This window comes from Cucumis melo, chromosome 8, assembly GCF_025177605.1.
Source record: "Cucumis melo cultivar AY chromosome 8, USDA_Cmelo_AY_1.0, whole genome shotgun sequence".
Taxonomy (NCBI): Eukaryota; Viridiplantae; Streptophyta; class Magnoliopsida; order Cucurbitales; family Cucurbitaceae; genus Cucumis; species Cucumis melo.
In genome coordinates, this window is record NC_066864.1 from 29,707,433 (window position 1) to 29,716,464 (window position 9,032).

At 31.9% G+C, this 9,032-nt stretch overlaps 1 long non-coding RNA gene across 1 annotated transcript; it reads left to right on the forward strand.

The window, feature by feature from the left end:
- Window positions 1-450: 450 nt before the first annotated feature.
- Window positions 451-3,291, forward strand: LOC127150470 (uncharacterized). The gene is made up of 3 exons (XR_007822811.1): window positions 451-656; window positions 2,438-2,951; window positions 3,055-3,291. It is a non-coding gene; the product is annotated as an uncharacterized LOC127150470 (long non-coding RNA).
- Window positions 3,292-9,032: the final 5,741 nt, after the last annotated feature.

Here is a 9,032-nt window from a genome sequence, read left to right on the forward strand (position 1 = left end):
GGAGTCTATAAATAGACTTCCAAATTATAATTCAAGACAACATGAAATATTATCGAGCTATCATTTAAGCTTCTAATATTTTGACTGTTTTCTTCTTGTAATTTGCCGATCCTAATTTTCTTTGTGGCAAACATCGAGTAATTGGTATCAAAATCTCCAATAAAATTCAAATTTATTTTACAAAAATGGTATCAGATGGTGAAATACAATATAACTGATTGTGTTTGTCGAACATTTTTAAAGTTTATAATCTCTAGTTAATATCTAACTAAAACTATTGGGACATTGTCAATAGCTTACTATCCTATCACTTTTGTTATGTGTTTGTATTTACAACCACATCATTGTCATTCATCCTCAGTTGGTCTTTGTTTGTACTGTCTTGCCACTGTTGTTTAATTATATGTATGCACGTTTATACAATTAATATACATTCCTATCTAACCACAATAGGCATCTGACATTGCCAATAATTGTACGCTGAACAAACCAATAGCTTTGATCGGGACCGACCTTCAAGAAAGATTAATTATGACTCAGATGATGACGGAGCTCACCTCCCAACACCATTGTTGAGAGATAAGCTTGGGGGTCATTCCGGTGAAGCAATCCAATGGGGATGAAATTGTTTGCTCTACTACTCAAGGTGAATGCAAGTAAGTTTATTTTTGAAGTATAAACATTTGAGATTGGATGTATTTTATGAATCTTGATCGGTAAACTGTAAATTTTTGTTTTTCGTATAGACAACCCCATTCAAGTTCCTTGATATATGAAATTGAGATTTACGTTGATTTTTTCAAATGACAATTCCACGTGAATATCTTATTTGTGTGCTATTACAAGGGACATGTGCTTCACCATGTGATATTTTGAAGAAGAATTCGCTTGGGCTCTTGAGTTTAACCTTTGATTACTACTTTAAATTGAAGAAATTGGCATGAATAAGCTAGATGTCAAATGAAACGTGGTATTGTTAAAACATTGGAGATCACTTTGTACACAAGAAGATAAGTGTCCTTTACTACATTTAGTGTTCTTGTTCTTGTTCTCTTATGCAGTTGGTGCTATTTGTTCTCTTATTCTCTTAAAGTGTAAAGTGTTGTGCTTTTGTGTTCTTATTATGTTAGGAGGTGATGTGGCAAAGGAAATTCCTCTAAACGTTTGTTGTTTGATACTTCTTTGAATTTTATCGTGCTTGGAGAAAGCTAAATAGTAGGTGATTTATTGTAATTTATTTTGTTGTAGATTTGGGAAGAAATAGAAAGGAAACATAATCTAAGTTTATATATGAAATTTTATCTTTTTCTTCCATTCCACTTGTTATATCAATGCCTTATTTAGCTTACTGATGAAATTTATTTCATTTCTCACCCTTTGAAAGTTTATTGTATTTTGTGCAATTTGCAATATATAAATATTTTGCAAACTTGGTTGGATTCACTTTTTTTCTTTTTTTCTATTTCCAAACTCTTCATGCAAGAACTACTTTTCATAATAGAGGAAGTCTTCTAAGCTCACATGGACAAACATGTAAAGATGCAACAGAAGAGAAGATATAAAAAGTTGAACTTATTTTTAATATGTATGTTGTTATTTTGAAACCATTCATCCTTGAATTTAGCCCTTAGATTATTGTTGATTTCACAATACTGTTGAAAGATTTCCTGATGTATCTCATATTTTATTATAGGACTTTGTTGTTAGTTATTTTAGGCTTGTTTACACATTTGGGAGTTTTCAAATAGAAGAAGAAACACCATTGATTTTGTTAACATGCATGATTGTTCTAATTTTTTGAAGAATGTATTGTAACATTGTAGGAGATACTAAGTACAAAGTTTGATTTTAAGTTCATTATTAGTAGTTTTCACATTGAATTTGATGTTAGTGTAGGAGTGGGCAAAGGGATAATTAACTTCATTGGTAAAAATTTGGTTGATTTAGTTGGATAAATTTGCTTAATTTAGTTCTTATGTTTATAAGTGCTAATGAGTTAAGTTTATTGCATTTGAGTGTTAGATGTTTGAGATTGTCTTAACTTTGAATTTGAGATATTGAAACTAGTAAAAAGAATTTTGGTTGGACATTCACTTAGTTTCCATTTTGTGTAACACTACACCTTTAAGTTTTTATGTATGAACAATTTGGTCAATTCTATGTATTCAATATGCTAATTTTATGCTGTTTAAATTAAAAATTGGTTCAAATTTGAATTTCTAGTCCAACCTCTTATTTTATATTTCTATCCATTAATATAATATATTGTTTATATGGTTAATTTGTTGATTATTAATGAACCACATATTTTTAGGTTGTTTTGAGAGTCAAAATGACAATTATGCACTTTGTATGTAGTTCTAAGATCCAAATTGATACTTAGATACTTTTCGGGTGGCCTTGGGAGCAAAACTAATGTTATTCACTTTTTATGTAGATGGATGAAATGGTACCTTCGCACACAAAAAGTTCAAAGATGAAGCTTAATTCCATGATACTATATAATCCTCATCACTTGATGAATTATGTATTTTGTGAACGTTGTGTAGTTGCTAATTCAATTTGATATATTTATTTTATTATTGGCTAATTTATATATAGTTTTTAATGTAGATTTCAATAGAGAAAGCCATTGTACTAAATACATAAATTATGTATTATTTCATGTCATAGTTTTAATGTTGTTTCTTATAATATTAAAACTATATATATAACTTTTGAGTCCTTGATGAAAATCAAGGGATTTGGGAGAGGCAAATGTTGCTACTTTTACCAGAAAGTTCCATAGAGGAAGAAGAATGGTGGTCAAGGAAATAAAGCTAACCCTGCTGCTGCTAAAACAAGCAAGAAAACCAAGGCTGCAAAGGGAATATGTTTCCATTGTAACCGGGAGGGACATTGGAAGAGAAACTGTACTAAGTACTTGGCAGAAAAGAAAAAGGCCAAACAAGGTAAACATGATTTACTAGTGCTAAAGACTTGTTAGTGAAAAATGATGATGCAACCTGGATAAAAGATTCAAGTGCCACTAATCATGTTTATTCTTCATTTCAGGCAATTAGTTCCTGGCGACAGTTGGAGACTGGAGAGATGACGATGTGGATTGGAACTGGCATGTCATCTTAGCAATTGCAGTGGGAGGACTTCGACTTTGTTTACAGAAATCTTTTCTTTTGTTAGAAAATGTATATGTTGTTTCTGATTTAAAAAGGAACTTGATTTATGTAAAGTTGCTTACTAAAACAATCTTACTCGTTAACTTTTAATGTAAATAAAGTGTTTATTTGCAAAAATGGTGTTGAAATTTGTTCTGCAAAGTTAGAAAATAATCTTTATGTGTTAAGATCATTAACATCTAAAGCCCTTCTTAATACTGAAATGTTCAAAACTACAGTGAACTCAAAATAAAAGACTTAAATTTCTCTAAAAGAAAATGCTCATCTTTGGCACCTAAGATTAGGGCACATAAATCTCAATAGGATTGAGAGATTGGTAAAGAATGGACTTCTAAGTGAGTTAGAAGAAAATACTTTACTTATATGTGAGTCATGCCTTGAAGGTAAGATGACCAAAAGACCTTTTACTGGAAAAGGTCATAGGGCCAAAGAACCCCTAGAACTTGTACATTCAGATCTTTGTGGTTTTATGAATGTTAAAGCAAGAGGAGGGTTTGAATATTTCATCACTTTTACTAATGATTATTCAAGATATGGGTATGTTTATTTAATGCAACATAAGCTTGAAGCCCTTAAAAAGTTCAAGGAATACAAGGCTGAAGTTGAAAACGCATTAAGTAAAACTATTAAAACATTTCAATCGGATCGAGGTAGAGAGTATATGGATTTGAAATTCTAAAACTATTCGATGGTACATGGAATTGTATCTCAACTCTTAGCACCTAACAAAATGGTGTATCAAAAAAGAGAAATCGAACCTTGTTGGACATGGTTCGGTCTATGATGAGTTATGCTCACTTACCTAATTCGTTCTGGGGTTATGATGTGCAAACTGCAGTCTATATTTTGAATTGTGTTCCATCTAAAAGTGTTTCTGAAACACCTTTGATATTATGGAATCGTCATAAAAGCAGTTTACGTCGTTTCAGAATCTGAGGTTGCCCAACACACGTGCTTGAGACTAATCCTAAGAAATTGGAACCTCGTTCAAAATTATGTTTATTTGTAGGCTACCCCAAAGGAACTAGATGTAGTTACTTCTATGATCCTAAAAATAATAAAGTGTTTGTATCGAAAAATGTTACAATTTTAGAAGAGGACCACATAAGGGAGCACAAACCGCCTAATAAGATAGTATTAATGAACTTTCTAATGAAACTACTGAACCTTCAACAAGAGTTGTTGAAGAGCCTAGTGCATTAACAAGATTTCTTCATGTCGGTTCATCTACTAGAACACATCAACCTCAATCATTGAGGGAACCTTGACGAAGTGGGAGGGTTACAAACTTACCTATTCGTTATATGAGTTTAATTGAAACCTTAATTGTCATATCTGATGGCAACTTTGAGGATCCATTGACTTTTAAGAAGGCAATGGAGGATGTGGATAAAGATGAGTGGATTAAAGCGATGAATCTTGAATTGGAGTCTATATACTTCAATTCAATATGGGATCTTGTAGATCAATCTGATGGGGTAAAACCTATAGGTTGTAAATAGACCTACAAGAGAAAAATGGGTGTAGATGGTAAGGTACAAACTTATAAAGCTAGACTAGTGGCAAAGGGTTATACCCAAGTTGAGGGAGTTGACTATGAGGAGACTTTCTCACTTGTTGCCATGTTAAAGTCTATTTGAATACTTTTGTTCATTGCTTCATATTTTGACTATGAGATTTGTCAATTGGATGTTAAGACTGCCTTTTTGAATGGCAATCTTAAGGAGACCATCTATATGTAACAACTAGAAGGATTCATAACTCTAGGCCAAGAGCAAAATGTTTGCAAGCTTAATCGTTTTATTTATGAATTGAAACAAGCTTCTCGATCTTGGAACATAAGGTTTAATACCGCAATAAAATCTTATGGATTTTATCAAATCGTTGATGAACCTTGTGTCTTCAAAAGAATCATCAATAATTCAGTAGCTTTCTTAGTTTTATACGTAGATGATATCCTATTCATTGAAAATGACATAGGTTTACTTATTGACGTCAAACAATGGCTGGCAGTTCAATTTCAAATGAAAGATTTTGAAGAGGCATAGTTTGTTCTGGGTATTCAGATTTTTAGAGATCGTAAGAATAAAACGCTAGCTTTGTCTCAACATCGTATATTGAGAAGATAGTTGTTAAATATTCAATGCAAAACTCCAAGAGAGGCTTACTACCTTCAGGCATGGAGTTACTTTGTCCAAGGAACAGTGTCCTAAGACACCTCAAGAGGTTGAGGAAATGAGACATATCCCCTATGCATCAGTTGTTGGCAGCTTGATGTATGCAATGTTATGTACTATACCTGACATCTGTTATGTGGTGGGGATAGTCAGTGGATATCAATCTAATTCAGGATTAGCTCATTGGACTACCGTTAAAACTATCCTCAAGTATCTTAGGAGAATAAGAGACTACATGCTTGTGCATGGTTCTAAGGATTTGATTCTTATAGGATACATAGACTCTGATTTTCAGACTGATAGAGATTCTAGGAAATTTACTCCAAGTTCAGTGTTCACTCTTAAAGAAGGAGCTGTAGTTTGGAGAAGTATCAAGCAAGGATGTATTGCTGACTCCACCATGGAGGCAGAGAATGTCGTAGCTTGTGAAGCTGCCAAAGAGTCTATTTGGCATAGGAAATTCTTGACTGGTTTGGAAGTAGTTCCAAACATGTCAAAGCCAATTACTCTTTACTTTGATAATAGTGGGGTTGTGGCTAATTCTAGGAAGCCTAGAAGCCACAAGCGTGGAAAGTATATTGAACGCAAGTATCACTTGATTTAAGAGATAATGCATCGAGGGGACGTGATCATCACATAGATAGCTTCGATGCACAACGTTGCTGATCCGTTTACAAAGTCCCTCATGGCTAAGGTGTTTGAGGGTCACCTAGAGAGTCTAGGTCTACGTGACATGCCACATTTAATTTAGGGCAAGTGGGAGATTTACTGGGTACGTATTGTATGCCCTAATTTCTAGTTTTGTGTATTATTATAGTATTTTAACTTTTATGTTGTACACCCCACTAGCTTTAAGACAAGTGGGAGATTGTTGGGGATGATGCCCTAAATCTTGTGGTCTTGTAGTTTGTAATTGTATATATTATGCATACATGTTATTTATCTAATAAAATAAAGTGTTTTATTTGACATTTAGTTGCATTGACCCACAAAACCAATAAACTAACATCCAAGGTTATCTTCTGTAACCTAAACATGTATGTGGAGACATACAAGTGGATCATGTTTAAGTGATAACAAAAATGGTCTGTAGTAAATGGATAAGGCTGGATACCATATTCTGGTGACACTACGAATATGACCTGCTTTGTAGTTGTTAAAATTGTTCTAAACTGCTACAAATGATTTGATCCTAATCATTCATGTTGAGACATTAGAGCGGGGTTATTCTATACAAAGAGTTTGTATAAGATCGAACCATGAAATGAATAGTCTCTCTTATTAACACCGTTACTAGTTGAAACTACATTTTACAGGATGATCATAGGTCCTTTGATTTGCATGGGTGAGAGTGGCCTATGTCGCCGACTCAATATGCCTACCATTTTGGGGATTCATCTGATTGGGGAGCTGGGAACACAGCTACACAAGAAGAAATTCATTCATTCTCTATAGATAGAGTATGTAGAGAAATTGCTCTCTTAAGGGCTGATTCCAGGGCTTGAACAATGTGGTTCCACACTCTCTCTTGGTTCGAGAGGAGTTCAGTTATAAATGGAACTATAATTATTGTTCATTAAAGAAATCAGTGGTACTTAAGAAGTTAGATGTAACTACAGGGGCAAAACAGTAATTTTTGGCCTAGTTATACTTACGAGTAATTTGTGAATGGTCATTACACTGTTGATTGATTATATTTAATGGACACAAAAATATATCTACAGTAAAAAGAGTGCAACTAGTAGTCTTTAGTGAAATGACTGATAGTTAATGAATGAAGATTAATTTAATTAAAGAGTTTAATTAATTAATCTCGTATCATTGAAGCTTCAATTTATAGGTCCATAAGGTCCCCTTGTTAGCTCAATAAGGATAAATGAGAATCAAATTTATTTTAGTTTAATTTGAATATTTCAAATTGATTAAAGGGAATAAATTGTATACAATACAATTAATATAATGTATTTGATACATTATAATATAAAGTTTTTATGAGGGAAGTTAATATTTGAATATGATTCAAATAATAATAATAATATGAATAAGATTCATAAATAAACTATAGGTTAAATTAATATAGATTCGATTCATATTAGCACTATAGATTATACGAGAGATTTAAACCATTGCTTATATTATATATGATATAATATAAAGTTTATATTATATGAGATATAATATGAATTAAATCTATATTAATTTTATTTTATTAATATATATTTAATTAATAAAATAACTCCCAAGTATGTGTAGAGAGAGTGAGGGAGTTATTTTGATAACTTTCCTCAATCTCTATTAAGCTGGTTGAGATCACTCTACATTCTTAGATCTTTGCTCTCTCTTTTTTGGACGATTTCTCTATTAAAAAAGAAAAAGAATTCTCTCTCAAATTTTTCCCTCACCAAATTACAAAAGCCTACAACTCTCTGTTAATTCTTTTCTTGAGAATAACGAGGTAGACTTTGTGGTGTTTTTGAAAGATTCAAAGAAGATTTTTTTGAGGTTCTACAAAAGTTGGTTTCTTTTTCTCTTTTATTCCATAGAAGCATGCTTAGGTTTTAGTTTTGTTTTATATAAATTGTTGATTTTGAGTTTTACAAATTGAATTCCATTTGCACGGTCTTCATACGCTTCCGTTTTGGGAATTTCATTCCTTCAATATCTTCATACTATATTATAGCATCCATCATAACTCTACAAAAAGGCTATAAAAAGTCAAACTTTTAATAACATGGGTTGTTAGGACCTTCGAAAAATGTTATAAAAGACCTTTCATAGCGTTTTTCTTTAGCTATCGTAAACACTACTTCTTGTAGTGAGTTTTTTTAAAACGATGGAAAAGAGCTTCAAATTTAAATGATTGTGTTGATCATGACAAACGATCGTATTGACAATAAACGATCGTTTAGATAATGTTAAAATGATATTTAGATTATCTTGATATTCTCAAATATGAGAAAGATGAAGTAGCTTCAAGGAATCTTATTGAAAACGGTGAAAATGAAATAGACGATTTAAACAGAAGAATATATCGTTTAAAAATAGTAAAGAAAAATTTGGAAGAGGAGATGAAGAAATTTGAGAAGAGAAGATCAATGAATAAATCGCAAATAACAAGAAGAAAGAAAAGTGACGAATAGTAAATATTTTAGTAATATATAAAATAAAAATTGTATTAAAAGAGAAAAGAGAAAAGACAAGAAGAAAACCCATCATTTTGGATGAATATAGTTCATGAGTATAAATAATGCATAAGAATAGTTTATTTCCATGCTAATCTACAAAACTTTATACCAAACAAGGGCATGTTTATCCCATACCCATTTTCACTCCTATTCCATCCCAATTCTTTCAATTCAAACGACTTCTTAAGTCCTAATGACGAAGGGCATTCGTTCAAATTTAAGAGAAAACAGTTTCATGTAGGACTCGATTTTGCAATGGTCATTGACAAAGCACAAAAAATAAAAAATGATAAAGGAAAAATAGTAAAAACTGTAGCAAATAGTAAATATAATAGCAAATAGGAGTTTTGAAAGTATTGACCGTAGCTAATTAGGATCTACAAAATAATATTTATCGTCACAAGAGACGGTTATTATAATTTTAAAGTGCCCCTTCGTTTAAAAAAAATTACAAATTGAGATAGGGGTCAAAATAGCATTTCTCAAAAGTGTAA